Below are 18,914 nucleotides of genomic sequence, written 5' to 3' on the forward strand. Positions count from 1 at the left end.
AGGATCAGTTGCGCTATATGGCAAAATTGACACAGATTATTGGATAACTTTGTCTCTACCAAACTGCGCGATTGGGCAAATAAACTATTTCCTACTCTAATTGCTGATACATCATGCTGAATGGTTTAACCTTAATTTTATATGGTTCTGAGCAGTGTTCCTTCTAATTTTGCTATCCAGGTGCACCACCACGAGACATATAAAGCTTGCTTTGGGCATTCTGCTAATCAGCTGGGCAGCACTGGCAGCTTGTCTACATTAGGGCTTCCCATGGTTCTGAAAGCTTTGGGAGTTCTTTGTCTATCTTTCCACAGTAAAGTTGTTTTAGGATTATATTCTGATTCGAGTGGATTTGTGCCTATTAACATCCCTGTTTTCCACTCAGTCTACATTTTTATTTTCCCCCAACATTTTAGTGACAGTTGATAGCATGTGTCAGAGTTAACAACATGCATAAGCACCAAGTTAAGTTAGTTAGTTAGTTAAACCCGTGAACCCCAAGTGGGGCATAGGTCATCCACAAGGCTCCTCCTCCTGGTTCTTTCTTGGGCAATGGCTTCAATCTGGCCCCATGAATATTCCAGTTCTTGTGCTTCCCTGACTGTAGATCTCCTCCATGTTATTCGGGGTCTTCCTTGGCTGCGTTTCCCCTGAGGATTCCATTTTAGTGCATGTCGAACAATGCTGGATGGGGGTTTCCTCAAAGTATGTCCCAGCCATCCCCATTTTCTCCTTTTTGTTTGGATCCCCACTGGCTCTTGGCCTGTTCGTGTCCACAGATGTTCATTTGTGACTTTGTCTTGCCATCTTATTTGTAATATGTACTTCAGGCATCTATTCAAAAACGTCTGCAGCTTCTGTGTTGTGGACTTTGTGGTGTGCCATGATTCACAGGCATACAGTGGGACGGAGTTTACATTTGAATTGAAGATTCTCAGCTTTGTTTCGACAAAGATGTTGTGTGATCTCCATACAATCTGGTAAAGTTTGTTTTGAAAGCTCTGTCCTGTGACTTTAAGAATTTGTTGTGGTTGGGAGCGCAATGAAGGCATTACTCTTTTAGAAAGAATTCTCTGGCAGAGTTAATGTACTGTAAAAAATTGCTGTACAATGCAGTCCAGGTTTTATTTCTGGTATCTTCAGAATTCTTGAGTTTTCATGGGTAAGTTCTTGCTGCTTAGTTTACTAACGGTATGTCTGGAGTTCAGGGAAAATCAACTCTGCCACGGTTGACATGCCGAGTTTGATTTATTGTGGCTGGCAGGAGCATGCTGAATTGAACTCTCAGGGCATATCCGTGAGCGTCAGCACACCTGCTCCTTGCGAGGAGTAAGGGACCTATGTGGGAGCATTTGCTGCCATCATCCTCCTGCAGTGGCGACAGCACAGAAGTACAAATTAAAGCCCGTTGACTCCTGCTATGTAATTAACATAGCTGGAGTTGTGTATCTTAATTTGACCTTCCCCTTTTGTGTAGACCTGGCTAAGACCTGACTCAAGAGTTGACAAGAATCATGCGGATTCTAGCGTAGTAAAGGTCATGAATTGCAATGGGATTGCTGCAATAATAAGATTTTACTCTGAAAGGACAGGTAGAATGTGGCACTGGACACAACTGTTGTATATGTCGTCCAGATAGAATCCTAGGGCTGGAAGGGACCTCAGGAGGTCATCTAGTCCAGCCCCCTGCTTCAAGCAGGATCAACCCCCACTAAGTCATTCCAGCCAGGATCTTGTCAAGCTGGGACTTAAAAACATCGAGGGATGGAGACTCCACCAGCTCTCTAGGCAACACATTCCAGTGCTTCACCACCCTCCTGAGCTACATCTACACGTGAAGCCTACATCGAAATAGTCTATTTCAATGAATAATGTCTACACATCCTCCTGGGCTGGCAACGTCGACGTTCAACTTCGACGTTGTGCAGCACCACATCGAAATAGGCGCTGCGAGGGAATGTCTACACGCCAAAGTAGCACACATCGAAATAAGGGTGCCAGGCACAGCTGCAGACAGGGTCACAGGGCGGACTCAACAGCAAGCCGCTCCCTTAAAGGGCCCCTCCCAGACACAGTTGCACTAAACAACACAAGATCCACAGAGCTGACAACTGGTTGCAGACCCTGTGCATGCAGCATGGATCCCCAGCTGCCGCAGCAGCAGCCAGAAGCCCTGGGCTAAGGGCTGCCGCACATGGTGACCATAGAGCCCCGCAGGGGCTGGAGAGAGAGCATCTCTCAACCCCTCAGCTGATGGCTGCCATGGCGGACCCCGCTATTTCAATGCTGCGGGACGCGGATCAGCTACACGTTCCCTACTTCGACGTTCAACTTCGAAGTAGGGCGCTATTCCTATCCCGTCATGGGGTTAGCGACTTTGACGTCTCGCCGCCTAACGTCGATTTCAACTTAGAAATAGCGCCCAACATGTGTAGCCGTGACGGGCGCTATTTCGAAGTTAGTGCCGCTACTTCGAAGTAGCGTGCACGTGTAGACACGGCTCTGGTGAAGTAGTTTTTCCTAATATCCAACTTGTGCCTCTTCCTCTTTAACTTTAGACCATTACTCCTTGTTCTGCCCTCTGACACCACTGAAAAGTTTCTCTCCCTCCTCTTTAGAGCTCCCCTTTAGGAAGTTGAAGGCTGCTATTAAATCACCCCTCAGCCTTCTCTTCTGCAAACTAAACAAGCCCAAATCCCTCAGCCTCTCCTCATAGGTGTTGTGCTTCAGCCTCTTAATCATTTTTGTTGCCCTCCGCTGAACCTGCTTCAGCAAATTCACATCTTTTCTATACTGGGGGGCCCATAACTGGACACAATATTCCAAATGTGCCGAATAAAGGGGATCCAATGACAGATTCTGCCCAAATGTTAATTGTGTCACTAATTCCTTATGGGAGAGAGAAATGAGAACAGCTTGCTGTAGTTTCTGTGGCTGCAGCAGCACAGCAATGCCATTGGGGCACCAGCTCAGAGCCAGGTGGGGGGACCAACCTGTGCATGACATGATGGGGAAGGGAGGAAGAGTGAGAGCAGACTGAGAAGAGTAGCGTCAGCAGTGCTACTGAGCACGCTCAGTACAAGCCATGCAGCAAATAGGTGATGGGAAACCGACCTCATCCACACTCCTGCCCACGTACATCACCTCGTCCCAGGGGCTATGACGGTGCTGGAAAACTCTAGGCGTTTTTGGCGTGTAACTTCGTAATTAGCTGACGGGAGCACTGTATCTGATTCCCATATAAAAGAGAGCAAAATAAGCATTAGGCCAGCTCTAATTGTAACATGTTCTGATATCTTGTGGCCATCATTTAAGGGAGACTGGTTAGCCTTAAAATTTTAATTTATTAAAATTTTATTAAAATTTCAATATATATTCTTACCTTGTCACTAACTCTGCAGAGAGAGACTGTCAGGACTCCTGGGTCCTCTCTCAGCTTTGGGAGGGGAGTAGGGTCTAGTGGATTACAACAGGGGGCAGACACGTTTGGGCTCTCTGTAAGCATCAGAATGGCCACACTGGGTCAGACCAATGGTCTGTCTAACCCAGTATCCTGCCTTCCAATAGTGACTAATGCCAGGCGTTCAGAAGGACAGAAGAGTCAATCATTAAATGATCCATTCTCTGTTGCCCATTCCCAGTGTCTTCAAATTTTGCCACCTCACTGTTTATCCCTTTTCCAAGACCATTTATGAATAACAACAGAGAGGTCTCCCTGTTAGTCTGTACTCCAACAAAACAAAGCAACAGAAATGTAGCACTTTAAAGACTCACAAAATGATTTATTCAGTGATGAGCTTTTGTGGGACAGACCCACTTCTTCAGTGGGTCTGCCCCCCAAAAACTCCTCATTCAATAAATTGTTTTGTTAGCCTTTAAAGTGCTCCATTTAGGAATAAGAACACTCAGACCCTTGAAGCACATCAGCATTTATGCTCGCTCTTTCCCCCCTAGCTTTTAAATGGAGTAGCCAGCAACGTTTTCATGACCACAGAATGATCCTTCAATTGCATGAATGACAAGCCTTTTGATAGCTTAATCCCCCGCCTCCCTCTGTTTATAAACAAACCTCCTGCCCCAAAGCAAAGCTGGGAGGAGCACAGAGCATGCGCTTCAAGCAGACCTCAGGTATGAAATCCGGAGGAGTTCAGATTTTGGGGAGACGCACAGACACACCCCCATCCACCATTAAATGGTGTCCTTCGTGTAGATGCTTCCTACATTGAAAGAAAAAAGTTTTTTTCACCATTATGTAGCTAATCCATCTGTCCAACAGGTGCTTGCTAGGTTGATAGAACAATTCTTCCATGGATCTAGTTGCATGTGCAGTGGGAGTTAAGTTGACCTAACTACATTGCATAGAGTATATGATTTTTCACAGCTCTGAACAATGCAGCTAAATTCATGATGTTTTAGGTGTAGATGAGGCTGTAGCCACAGACAAATATGAGATTTCGGACGTGATGCTCATACCATGACAGGTACATTGGTCATTGGTTCCTGGTTTACATTGTATGGAGCATACCTTGTGGCACTGAAAGAGACTATAATTTAGTCTGTGATAAAGTCAAATTAGGAACAAGCACCAAATAATCAATTGGCCTAACCTGGAACATCTGCAAACTCAGCTGAGCTATGTTGATTTACAGCAGTTGAGGATCTTCATGGCAGCTACACAAGCAGTTTACCGGAAGAAAGTGTCTAGATTGTCAGACAATCAGAAAAGAGACTGAACAGCCAATGTAAAAAGAAACCACATTCATTTACATTACTATCAAGTCTAGGGGCTCTGGTGGTAGACCAGGATCCCAGATGCAGGACAAACACATGCCAGAAAGACATTGCAAGTATGAACCAAGACACACACAGATGACAATCCTCTCCTGCCCTTTTCCCCCAGAGTCAAAGGACGAAGGCACAACTGAAACAACTCCAGCCTTTGCTTCTTCCCTTCATCTTTGAAAATGCCTTAAAAGTGCCTCAGCAGCAGGGAAATTCTGATTCACAACATCACTGAAAAGTGAGCTAGAGTAGGAGACAAACTTTTGTTTGGAATCTTTCCAGACATGATGTAACACAGGGATGGTCAATTGTGGTCAGTCACCGCCAGTGACCGCATGCACTGCTTATCCTAACTCTAGGGAACATTATTTTCTGGTTATAAAAAGTCTTTTTCTCTTTCCTACTATTGTCCTCTGTTCCAGTTAGGCAATCTTATAATTTCAGTGGCAAAGATCATGTTTCAGAAGCTGATCTGGATCTTGTAATTTCTGATGTTCGGGCAAGGTTTCAAAAGTGAGTTTGCCAGCACAGCACTCAATGTGTTCTTTTAAAACTAGTAGGAAAAGTTTAGTGAGTTTTTCTGCAACAATTTCCATTGAAATTTCATGTTTTTTTAAATTCCAGCTGCACTCTGAATTGGTCAAAACACAGCAGAAAAACTTCCACATTTCGGTGCTGAAAGCAGCAAACAAAGGATTGAAGGAATAGGCTGTATGCTAGTGAGTACTGCAAAACCATACCTTTGGCCCGAGCTGTTGCCCAATAACTGGGGTCTTGTTGGCGTGTTTCCCTTAACAGCAGAGAGCAAGGATAAGAGTCAACAGTATTTTTGGGGTGATCTTATAAAAACATGGACACAAAGTCCTGATTTTCCCTGAACACAGAAGACCAGAAGGCAGTTTCTTTGCTCAGAAATCCCCAAATCTGCTGCTCCAGCAAGCTCTGTGTCCAAGATTTGTTTCCCTGCTTCCTCACTGCACACCTATATTGGTATAAATGCTTTGCTCACGCCCTCTTCGCTCATAGCAGTCTGCAAGTTGAGCCCCTGCTGAGCAAGGTTCTCTCTGCTGAGCCCTGCCCTTTGGAATAGATGTAGCACAATTCAGCTTTTCTGTATCTCACCAAAATTACAAACATTGGTAACCAGATGTCAACTATCCCTACATTAAATACAAACATAGCTAGTGTGGGTTCCAAAATAAGTTGATTTATAATGAGCAAAGCACCACTCCATCTGCTCCATAGCTAACAAATCTCGGCAAAGCAGGCGCAAACTGTTTTTATATAGACACACTCAAGGTCTCTCCCCCATTTCAGCAACTGTAAGGGGAGCATTCCTTCAGATCCTGCTTGCACCTTCAAAGAGGGAAAGGGCCAATGTGATCTTATTGCCTAGAAAATAGACTGAAGCAGGTCTATTGCACATCTTCTTATTGGGCTGTGCTGTGGTTTGAGTAGGCAAGCAAAAATTTGGCCTCAGTTCTGAGCTGTTCTTGGCACAGCTCTGGAAAGTGGGGAAACGAGCGAGGCTGCATGTCAACTTGGCAGCTCCAGATGCTGAGACTCGCAAATCAGAGCAGTCCCCAGGCAGCTGAGAACAACCAGAGTTGGAAAGGACTCTGGTCATACTGCCTCTTTGTTGGCAAGACCCGCATTTGTTGGGGGGCCTGGGAGACTGGATCAGAACCACTTTGCCAGCGTATGGCACGAGGGATTCCCCTTCCATAAAGGTTTGAGCAGGTTTAGCTCTGGAAAGGGAACCCAGGCAAACAGGAAGGACCAGTGTTCTGCCAGGTGCGTGACAGCTTGGAAGTCTGGCAGCTAAGAGCACTTTCAGCTCGGGACAGCGAGTACCAAACAATGTTCTGATGATCATTTACAACCCCAGAGCGCAAAGAGGGGGCCTGGTGGGAGCGCTGCATCGTTACTTGGGCGAGTGACGGTCAAGGCCTCATAAGTTAGGAAAAGAGTGAAGCTCTTCGTGTCAGTCCGTGAAATATGCCAGGAGGTCAACAGCGGCAATTGCAGAGACTAACTCACTCCTCCGCAAGGCACCAGGGGAGACCTCAAGGGAGAAAGGGGTTCGTACGGAACAATCCCATCCAGGCTCCTGGGAGCCTCGCGGGGCTATCCCAGCCATCCTATGGCCTGGAGGGGGAGAGCTACCTGGTGTCAGGGGTTGCACATGGTGATGGCGGCTGCAGCATCAGCAGCAGGGGGTTGCCTTCCCCCTTGCACTCCCCATGTGGGCAGCAGGAGTGGAGCCCTGCTTCGCTCCACCCCTTCCCCCCCGCCTTCCCAGCCTGCTGCACCCAGCTTCTCCACAGTCAGCTAGCCGCCACTGCTGCCACCTATGCAGTGAACGGCGTGTGGGAGGGGAACTCCTGCTGGTGCTGCAGCTGCCGCAGGCAACCCTCCGCACCAGGTAATCCCCTGGCCCCATTGCTGGGGAAAGGGGTAAGCAGGCAGGAGCAGGGGTGGGTAAAGACCTGGGGGACTGCTGAGGGGGTTGCCCCAGGCCCCACTCCCACCTCAGGATGGCCCTGGGTTAATATTGTGGGAGCAGGGGACAATGAGCTACAGACATCACACTGTGGGAGCAGAGGACAATGAGACTCACTCATATCCCTTCTGCAGTTTTTCTAGGTGCTGGAGGATCAAGGCCTCCATGGTTTTCAGCTGAGCTCCCCACGTGGCAAACAAGTCTTTAAAACGGAAGGCCAGGCTAAGGTCCCTCACAGCTCGTGATGAAGTGGGTGCCGGAAGTACCCATGAAAACTTCCCAAAATTGGTCACTAGATAAGTTCCAGAAGATATCTGGACCCAGAGGTGCTGGAACACTTTGTACAGTGGAGATGCTGAGAGCCACTGAACCAAATTTTACACCCTGAAGGAGTCTATTTCTATCTATAAATCCATTTCCAGGTCACAGGGTACAGCAGCCTCCCTAGTTTCAGCACCTATGAGCAGTCATCTGTCTCCCAGAAAGGTTCAGAACTTGCAAGCTGTGGCAGGGACACCCACAGCAAAGGGAAAATGATAATGAACTACAACAGCAACTCCTGGCTGGCAGAATGACAACTGCCAAAAAGCAGGACAGGCCTCTGGGCTCCTGATTTAGAAGGACAGAGGTGGGAATTTTGTGAAGGTAGAAAATAAAAGGGATCAGTACAGGATTCTGGCATCTGCTACACACAGTTCCCACCAGCTTTAATTAGTAGGCATCCTTCAGTCTGCATAGACTATGGATCACGCCCTTTATAGTTTCAATTGAGGACTTCATTTACAGCATCTACTGTGACTATGAAGACCCACACGAGAGTGACAGTCCTTGCTGCATCTCTTGCAGATGTGGTGGGTGTCTGGAAAGTCCTTATTGTGCTTTCTGTGCACTCGTTTCTCCTCTGTTAGCTGTCTGATCCTCATGTCACCCTTCTGAAGGCCCTTGTGTAACCCCTGCCTCCATCTGCCATGGTCGTCTGCTAGTTCTTCCCAGTTGTCCAGCTCAATGTCTACCTCTCTGAGGTCTCTCTTGCAGACATCTTTGTAGTGCAACTGGGGGCGTTCAGGAGGTCTTTTGCCAGAGGCTAGCTCACCATACAGGATGTCTTTTGGAATCCTGCCATCATTCATCCTGTGGATGTGGCCAAGCCAGCGAAGCCGACGCTGCCTGAGGAGGGTGTGCATGGTTGGGATTCCAGCTTGCTCGAGGACGGCGGTGTTGGTCACTCTGTCCTTCCATGATATTCCAAGGATGCGCCTGAGGCAGCGCAAGTGGAACACGTTCAACCTCTTTTCCTGGCGGGCAGCTTTAATTATTGTTGTGTATATTCAGGGGTACAACTTATATTTTTTTAGCACCACCCTTCCTCCCTCTTACTCATAATTTTGTCTCTGCTTCGGGTGTTCATGAGACAGCCAACATCTGGCAGCCATTCCACCTTTCAAGTCCCTCTGCTCTTTTCCCATCTGTCCGCCTTCTCACCCACCTTTGCAACTGGGCAGGGCGCATAGCTCTTCCTGCTCCTGCTGTCAGCAGAACCCTTCAAGGCAATCTGCTGTTTGTCCCTCACCCCTGGAGCAAAGGAGTGGCCTCTGGTGAACTTAGCCTTTTATTATTTGCTGAGATTAGATTGTTAGAAATACTAAATGAGATAAGCAGACTTTTCTCAAAGCTCAGCAAAGCACTTTTGAGTCACCAAATGAAAATATCCTGGATACTTTAATAGATGAGGTTCTGAACCTTGCTACTGACTTCCTGGCAGATGGGTCCGGCACCGTGTAAACACAGGACAAGTGACAGATATGGACTGAGCATTGGGGGAGTACACCAGCACCACCTGACAGGCAGTGGCTTCAGCACTCTAGTGGCCTAATTCCTTGTCAAATTGAATAGGCAACGCACCAAAAGAGAACTTTAAGGAGGGCTTTGGAGGAAGATGGAGGTAACTTCTACAGATGTTTTGGAGAGTGCCTGCCAAACTGGTCCAGCAGCCCAGGAGAAGAGCACAAAAGGTGCTTTTTAAAAATTTTAATGGTTAGCACCATGGGCCTGCAGGAGGCAGATGAGAGATGATAGGTTGGGTGGAGATGGGTCTTGAAGAACCTTGAAAGTGAAGACAAGCAGCTTGTGCTTTATGTGATAGAGAAGAGGGAAGGTGCACACAGAGGTGACCTGGTCAAAGCAACAGGCTAGGAAAATAATCTTTGTAACAGCAAAGGGATAGATGTTGGCTAGGTCCTCAAATCCAGGTTGAGGCGTGAGTTAAAGGTGAGGTCCAGAACCTCGGCACAGATGAATGGCAAGATAGAAATGTTGTCTCCACAGATAAAAGAGGTAGGTGAACGTTTGGCTGGCCTGAGGGGTGTAAGATTAAGACCTCGATTGTAGTAACGTTGAGCCTTATAGGGTGGCTAGACATAGACAAGGAGATGTCAGAGCTGGATGGAGATTTTTAGTGTGGACTGAAGGAGGCAGGTCTGTAGTTAAAAAAGATAAAACTGAGTCAGCATAGAGATGGTTGTTGAATTTGGATTTGCAGATGGGAGAAGAGAAAAGGACCAAGGACACAGAGTCCTGTGTCACCCCTCCCCCTGAAAGTTGGAAGGGTGGGGGACCAGGATGATCCTCTGAAGAGCAAGCTGGAGGAGCAATCAGAGAGGTTGGGAATGGAGGAGAACTAGGAGAGGACGGAGTCATAGAAGCCAAGGGAGCCCAAAAAGAATATAGTTGACTATGTCAAAGGCTGCTGACAGGTCAATGGTGGAGTACGACGTCTGAGCTTTGGCTAGGAAGAAATCACTAGAGACTTTGAGAGCTGTTTCAATGAAGTGCAAGACAAAGTGGGATGGAATTGGAGGAGAGGAACTCCAAACAGTGATTACAAATAGCATGTCCCACAAAAGCAAGATGGGGCAGTAGCTGGAGGAGAAAGCCACAGGTGGATGGGACTGAGGATCTGGTATTCAGTTAAGTTGCAGAACCAGAGCTACCTCTTTTTTCTGTTGAGATACTGAGTGCTCCAGGGCATGGACTCTCTCATACTGCAGCCAAGCACTAAAAAACATAAATCAGGCCCCTGCTACTCATGAGATTAAAAAAAAAAAAAAAAGCCAGGTTATTTTTGTCTTCTGGTGCCAGAACATTTAGGCTACGTCTACACGTGAAGCCTACATCGAAGTAGCCTATTTCGATGTGGCGACATTGAAATAGGCTATTTCGATGAATAACATCTACACATCCTCCAAGGCTGGCAACGTTGATGTTCAACATCAACGTTGCGCAGCACCACATCGAAATAGGCACTGTGAGGGAACATCTACACGCCAAAGTAGCACACATCGAAATAAGGGTGCCAGGCAAAGCTGCAGACAGGGTCACAGGGCGGACTCAACAGCAAGCCGCTCCCTTAAAGGGCCCCTCCCAGACACAGTTGCACTAAACAACACAAGATCCACAGAGCCGACAACTGGTTACAGACCCTGTGCATGCAGCATGGATCCCCAGCTGCAGCAGCAGCAGCCAGAAGCCCTGGGCTAAGGGCTGCTGCACACGGTGACCATAGAGCCCCGCAGGGGCTGGAGAGAGAGCGTCTCTCAACCCCTCAGCTGATGGCCGCCATGGCGGACCCCACTATTTCGAAGTTGCGGGACACGCAACGACTACATGGTCCCTACTTCGACATTGAACGTCGAAGTAGGGCGCTATGCCCATCCCCTCATGGGGTTAGCGGCTTTGACGTCTCGCCGCCTAACGTCAATGTTAACATCGAAATAGCGCCCAACACGTGTAGCCGTGACGGGCGCTATTTCGAAGTTAGTGCCGCTACTTCGAAGTAGCATGCATGTGTAGACACGGCTTTAGTGATCACATTTTCAAGCTGTTCTGCACCACCATGAGGACTTGAAACAATTCCACAACCTGAGAGTATTAAGAAAACACAACAGAGACCACAAGCTGTGGGATCAAATCACGAGACCTGGAAACACTGCCAGGCTACATGTATGTAAAGCACCTGACAATGGGATTCTGATCTCAGTTCGGACCTCTAGCCAATCCAGTAATATAAACATCCCTGGTGCCTCCATGACATCTGGTGCTGGATTTTATTTTTAGCAGTGTTTGAAACCTACGTTAGTAAACTGGCATCACCAAAAGTCCCAATAGAAATTAAATAATGATTTGGTTTGTTCAAATGAAAAAAATACACTTTCATAGGACAATACCTTCCAAACTCAAATGTCCGGTCATTTAAAGCAGAAAGAACAGAAGTAATAAGTATTACAACAGAGAAATAAATCAAGCTCAGAGTGGCTTTCTGTGGCTTTGAGTTTTCCCAGCAGCTGGCTATCCCACTTCTTGCAATGTATAATTAAGCTTGCTGAGTTTCACAGGAAGTTTATGTGCTGAACAAAGCTACAATTAGTTGCAGCATTTGATGTGTTAGCTAGTCTAATAAAGACATACTCAAACAGAGGTCAGCTTTGATCTCAAAATATTACCCAAGAGCCTGAGTCATTGGGAACCATTCCAAGCAAACGCCAGTCAGGTTTGAAGAGAAACAGGCTGAACCAAATTAGTTTCCTATGCAATATTCTGGTAGAAGACAGAGAATATGATAACCAGGAGTGTTTTAGTGCTCCAAAGAGAATAAACACGTTAGAAAAACAGCTGTTTCAAAGGCTTGGTCTGCTTCAGGAGATTAGGTTGAAGTTAGATGACTTAGGTCAATTTTCTAAGCAATCAATCCACACTACAGGATCTGTCCTGCAGACTAAGGTCTCCTAACGTAAATTTTGGTACTTCTGATTTTCATGAGGAGTAATGCCACATTTGACATTGCATGTTGACTGTAGGGTAATGCAGATGGAGCATTGTGAATTTCGACGTTCATGGCCTCCTGGAGGTATCCCAGAGTGCCCCAGTGTGACCACTCTGGCCACCACTTCTATGACCAGCTCCCCATCCCGCTCCAGTTTGACACAGATCTGAAGGAGAATATGAACGTAGGAAGATACGTTCCTAGAGCACAAGCAAGGCAGCCACACAGACAGGGCACAGTTAAATGCATGGAGGAGAGCCATACTGGAGGAGAGGAGAGTGCTCAGAAAGTGAGAAGTCCGGACCCCGGACGAGATGCTGAAACTGATGGTGCAGGAAGCAGATCTCCTGAGGCGCCCAGTGCAGAAGCAGAGAGCCCCACTGCAGCCCATGATGAACCAGATGCTCTCTTCACCATGCTCCATACCCTACCTACTTGGCACCCCAGAACTGGGGGGCTGGGGAGGAAGCCAAGAGCAGCCTTGCATTCTACTCCCAGGGATGCTTCTGAAAGCAGAAGGCTGACATTCCCCCACCTGTGATGGCCAAACACCTCTTGCCCTTGCTTACCCTCCCCGGAAGCTCCTGCATGAACTTCTTTCCTGTGTGCTATATTTTGTCCCCTAAATAAAAAATGATTAAGCTCTCAAAACCAGTATCTTTATTGTCTGTGTTGCATGGTGATGGGGTGAGGCTCCCAGTGGTTAAAGGTCAGCACACATGATACAGGGGACACTGACCTAAGAGAAACAGACGTGGCTGTCATGTCACTGTCTGGTCATTCATAAAGCTGTTTTTCAAAGCCTCCCTGAGTAGCTGTATTCTCCTTATTGCCTGGGTGTCTGGCTGCTCCTAATTAGTGGGCAGATGATCTGCCTCGGCCTGTAACAGTATAACCAATATGGTTCTTCTACAGGCATATTGAAATGGCCTTCCTCTACAACCAAAATTAGAAGCAGCAGACATTAACTGTAGGGCTATAAGTCACATACTTGCCTTCCATTTAAATCTCATGACAATAGTGTTATACCAGGCTGTTAGGAAGGAGACCACATTCTAATGCCACATAAGAACATAAGAATGGCCATACTGGGTCAGACCAAAGGTCCATCCAGCCCAGCATCCCATCTGCCGACGGTGGCCAATGCCAGGTGCCCCAGAGAAGGAGAACAGAAGACAATGATCAAGTGATTTATCTCCTGCCATCCATCTCCTGCCCTTGTTCTGATGGCTAGGGCACCATACTTTATCCATGGCTAATAGCCATTTATGGACCTAACCTGCAAAAATTTATCAAGCTCTTTTTTAAACCCTAATAGAGTCCTGGCCTTCACAGCCTCCTCCGGCAAGGAGTTCCACAGGTTGACTGTGCGCTGTGTGAAGAAAAATTTCCTTTTATTAGTTTTGAACCTACTACCCATCAATTTCATTTGGTGTCCCCTAGTTCTTGTATTATGGGAAAAGGTAAATAATTTTTCTATATTCACTTTCTCCACACCATTCATGATTTTATATACCTCTATCATATCGCCCCTCAATCGCCTCTTTTCCAAACTGAAAAGTCCCAGTCTCTCTAGCCTCTCCCCATATGGGACCCGTTCCAAGCCCCTAATCATCTTAGTCGCCCTTTTCTGAACCTTTTCTAATGCCAATATATCTTTTTTGAGGTGAGGAGACCACATCTGCACGCAGTACTCAAGATGTGGGCGTACCATAGTTTTATATAGGGGAAGTATGATATCTTTTGTCTTATTATTGATCCCTTTTTTAATAATTCCTAACATCCTATTTGCCTTACTAACTGCCGCTGCACACTGCGTGGATGTCTTCAGAGAACTATCCACTATAACTCCAAGATCCCTTTCCTGATCTGTCGTAGCTAAATTTGACCCCATCATGTAGTACGTGTAATTTGGGTTATTTTTTCCAACATGCATTACCTTACACTTACCCACATTAAATTTCATTTGCCATTTTGCTGCCCAATCACTCAGTTTGCTGAGATCTTTTTGTAGTTCTTCACAATCTGTTTTGGTTTTGACTGTCCTGAACAACTTGGTGTCATCTGCAAACTTTGCCACCTCACTGCTTACCTCATTTTCTAGATCATTGATGAACAAGTTAAACAGGATCGGTCCCAGGACTGACCCCTGGGGAACACCACTAGTTACCCTCCTCCATTGTGAAAATTTACCATTTATTCCCACCCTTTGTTTTCTGTCTTTTAACCAATTCCCGATCCATGAAAGGATCTTTCCTCCTATCCCATGACCACCTAATTTACATAAAAGCCTTTGGTGTGGGACCGTGTGAAAGGCTTTCTGGAAATCTAGGTATATTATGTCCACTGGGTGCCCCTTGTCCGCATGTTTATTAACCCCTTCAAAGAATTCTAATAGATTAGTTAGACACGACTTCCCTCTGCAGAAACCATGCTGACTTTTGCCCAACAATTCGTGCTCGTCTACGTGCCTTGCAATTTTATTCTTTACCCACTGTCATCAGAGAAAAAGCAGATCTCAAGATGGGTAAAGAAAATTTAGTTAACAACATTTTACCTGGCAAGAAAATACTTATCAATAACTGTTTGTGGAATCCCCATTCTATGATGAATGTCTTCACTCTTCTGTTGCTTTCTGTATGATCTCTGTCTGGTTTGCAATTGTTCCCATCTGCTGTATAATTTAATTTTGCGAAGTGTAAATCAGTTAATGTGGTGAGTTATGATTGGTTAGATAATTCGGTTCCAGTAGGTTATGGTTGGTTAGTAGAACGGTACTAAAATAATTGGTCGAGGTATAGCTAAGCAGAACTCAAGTTTCACTACTTAAACTGGAGTCCAAGAAGGAAAACAGCAGGAATGACAAAGTTCTATGAAAGTGGCCTTATGCATGGGGAAGTTTTGTAGCCACTGCTGATCGCCCTATACCTGCAGAGTAATGTGGTCCCACCAGTCTGAGCTCGTTTCACAGCAGCAGAACTGGCGCTACACTGTGTAAAAAGCATCGCACACAGCCAGCATCTCCCTGTTCTTCCACTCCAGTGTTTCACTTTGGTGTATGTCCGTGCCCTCCTCGGCGTCTTCATTGCTTGGAAGGCTGCTTGGGCTCTGCACATGCTGTAGCACAATGCGGGAGGTGCTCACAATACTTACTGCAATAGTTTGAAGCTGGCTGGGTTCCATGCTAGCCTTGCAATGGTGTCTTCACAGATGAAAAAAAGGTGTGAAAACACTTTTTGCCGTTGCTTTCCAAAGGGAGAGAGAGGAGAGAGACGCATTAAGGGAGGCTGATGATCCAAACCCAGATACACCCACAGCACTTTTGTTCCGTTAGACACTGGGAGCTTAACCCACAATGCAAGGGGCAGCAGGAACTGAGAAACACATACCCAGTGCATTGCTGAGAAAGTTGAATCTGGCTACCCTAATGGGGATGCACTCCGCCAACTTCATATACCAGTGGGGACATGCACAACCAACTTTACAAAATCAAGTGCTAAAAATTAACCTGACTAAATCCAACCTAGTCTCCTAGAGTAGATAGTTTCTCATTCTCCTTCCCTTTGAACTAGGAAAGGGTAGCCAGATAGCTACAGCCACTTGTCTCCAAAAATTAAAGGAGCTAAATGGAACTACCAGGATGGGAAAGGTTACAGGAAAACAGTGAATTTACACGGCAGAGATTCAGAAGTCGCCAGGCAATCAAAAAAAATGATCAGCGCTAACATAGCACAGTTTCTGAGGACTCAGAATTTTGGGGACAGGAAATGCTCAGATTTTCTGAACTGGAAGTTGGCATGGTTTTAAGCCAACTCTTTTTGGTTTTCCTTGATACTATGGCACTGTAAGGAAATGGTAATGAGAGATGGCAGTTTTGATCATAATATCTGCCATTTCTATGCTGGTATTTTACAGCTGCAAACATCTTTGAGGGTCCTTGAATAGAATATACTCATCTTGTGGAATTAACCATCCCTGCTGGATTGCTAGTTTAGACACTGATGAACTCTAGTTGAACTCAAATCAGATTAACTTTATTGCCGCAGAGGTGGTTCTGGCTCTGTAATTTCAACATTCAGAAGAACAGTAATATTAATTGTGGCACAATCCAGCAATAACCAGAAAACAAAGTTACTTCATAATCCCCATACTTGGTTCACTGGATCATTCCTTCTCCATAGTGGCCTTCATTACCAGTCAAGTGTGAGTCTAAATTCTACATTTCCTGTCTTAAGCATGTGTTAGCCTCTAGCCCAGTTTAAATCTAGCACATGGGGTCATTTTATCAGTGTGCTATTTTCAGCACATAGTTAAAAGAGAGGCGCAATAAGAAACTACACGTTGCAGCATTGACCTTGTTGTTTTATGCAACTGTTTTTCCTTGTGCTGATAACTGTTAGTACAGTTCTTGAGAAGCAAATGTCATAGCTTGCTGACAGGGCAGATATCAGAAAAGTGCCAATTCACTGAACATGCAAGAGGAACATGTTTTACTTTCAGCAGAAAATGGAGAGAAATAGGAGAACCTCATTGCTTCTTCACCTCATGTGACTACAGTGACAGACCTGAGGTCTTATTTAACAAGGAATTGCACCCTTGAGTCAAAAACAATGATAATTGCACTTTATAGACTAACAGATATTTTGGAGCATAAGCTTTCGCTGGCAAAGACCCGCTTCCTCAGATGCATGAGTTGGGGGCTCCAGAGGAGGGTTTAAATATATGATCTTATGAAAAGGAGGGAGTCCTGGTCAAGAGGAGGGCCAGAGTTGATTAGGTCAGTTCACTCACGGAGGATGTGGCCTATTATCAGTAGCTAATGTGGAGTTGTGAGCATCAAGAGAGAAGAAACTGCTTTTGTAATTGGACAGCCACTCCCAACCTCTGTTCAATCCTTGGTTGATGGAGTCAAATTTGCAAATGAATTGCAGCTCTGTAGTTTCTCTTTGGAGTCTCTTTTTGAAGCTTTTTGTTGTAGGACGGCTACTTTTAAATCTGAGTGTCCATAGAGACTGAAGTGTTCTCCTACAGGGTTTTTTGTTACCTTTCCTGATATCTTGTTTGTGTCCATTTATTCTTTTATGTAGAGAAGGTTCAGTTTGGCCAATGTATATTACAGTGGGGCAATGCTGGCACATGGCGGTATATATTATATTAGTAGATGAAAGAACCCCGGATGGTGTGGTTGGTGTGGTTAAGTCCTGTGATGATATTGCTGCTCTGAAACACGAGCTGGAAATGGCTGGATGAAGCACATAATTTTGCTTTGTGGAGAATCTTGTAGCATGGGGACCTGAGCAGTTCCATGCATTTGCGATTTCCTCCCCACCCAAACCTGTCCTATGTTGCCCTGTCGACAGGGGCTGCAATCCCCAAGTTGAGAAATACTGATCTAGATTACTTGAGTTCCCCCAAAATACATTTTACCTCTGATTTGCCATACGCATAGACCAGTACTTCTCATTCTTCTGTTATGCCCACATCTATAGATACCATATCTATGATATGGTGTATGGGGTGTCCAGGGAGGGGTAGCACCTCTGGTGCAGGGACTTGTTGTGTCTCTTCGGGGGCAGTTTGTGCACCTTTGCTCTCCACCCGGCACCCAGCTCTCACCTGTGGCTCCAAGAAGCTGTAGTATGCAGTGGCCTCACCCCGATAAACCACTTGGACAGGTGAGCTAAACCAAGTGAGGGTAGCCGGCAAGTGTGAAACCTGTGGTGAGATAGGGAATTGCCTATCCCAGCATGCGAAGTTGGCCCCGGCGGACTGGGTGGGTGAGATCAAGAGCAAAATCCAACAACCAGGAAGGCAGCTCTGCAACACTCTGTGGAGAGCAAAGAGCATGACAAGGCACCAAAGATGGCATGGCCATCCACTGCAGCCTAGGAATCCCAGCTGTGCCGCCTTTTCGTACCACTGGAACCAGGCTTCTGAGGTCGAGAGAGTGGAACTGCCCCTGTGCAATGGCTTTTCCGCTTTAAACATTCTCCCGCACAGGTTAAGAACATAAGAACATAAGAATGGCCATACTGGGTCAGACCAAAGGTCCATCAAGCCCAGCATCCCATCTGCTGACGGTGGCCAATGCCAGGTGCCCCAGAGAAGGAGAACAGAAGACAATGATCAAGTGATTTATCTCCTGCCATCCATCTCCTGCCCTTGTTATGAAGGCTAGGGCACCATACTTTATCCCTGGCTAATAGCCATTTATTTGCCCATTCTCATCATTTCTGTCTACCTCAAAGTCCTGCAGTGATGGCGCGGGGGGTGGAGCGACCGGTGGTGTTGACCACTGGGAGTCATATCTCCAAACCTGCATGTAGGTGGCCTGTGGACTTTGGTGACTCGACTCTGACCCGGGGACGACAGAGGGAGTTCGGCAGCATCCCAGGCAACTGAGCAGGGCTTTTTAGGGAGGGGACTAGAAAAGGTGTCTCAAAAATTGCTCGTCCCAACCAAAATGGCCAGCATGCTGCAGCTGGCAGTTTTACTCTCACAATGGTTGAGAAACAGTGAAAAGAAAGATATTTGCAGCATGGAACGTTCGCACCCTCTTGGACAGGGACAATGCTATGAGGCCTGAGAGAAGAATGGCCCTCATAGCAAGACAACTGGCACGTTATATTTTTTTTAGTTTTGATGTCATCATTGGACATGATGGACTACCTACTAGGTATGTGAGCTGTGTTGGCACCAAGGTTTGTTGCAGGGATTGGTTCCAGGTTTAGAGTTACTGTGTTGTGGTCTATAGTTGCTGGTGAAAATTTGTTCAAGGTTGGCAGGCTGTCTGTAAGTGAGGACTGGCCT

This window comes from Carettochelys insculpta, chromosome 3, assembly GCF_033958435.1.
Source record: "Carettochelys insculpta isolate YL-2023 chromosome 3, ASM3395843v1, whole genome shotgun sequence".
Lineage (NCBI taxonomy): Eukaryota > Metazoa > Chordata > Testudines > Carettochelyidae > Carettochelys > Carettochelys insculpta.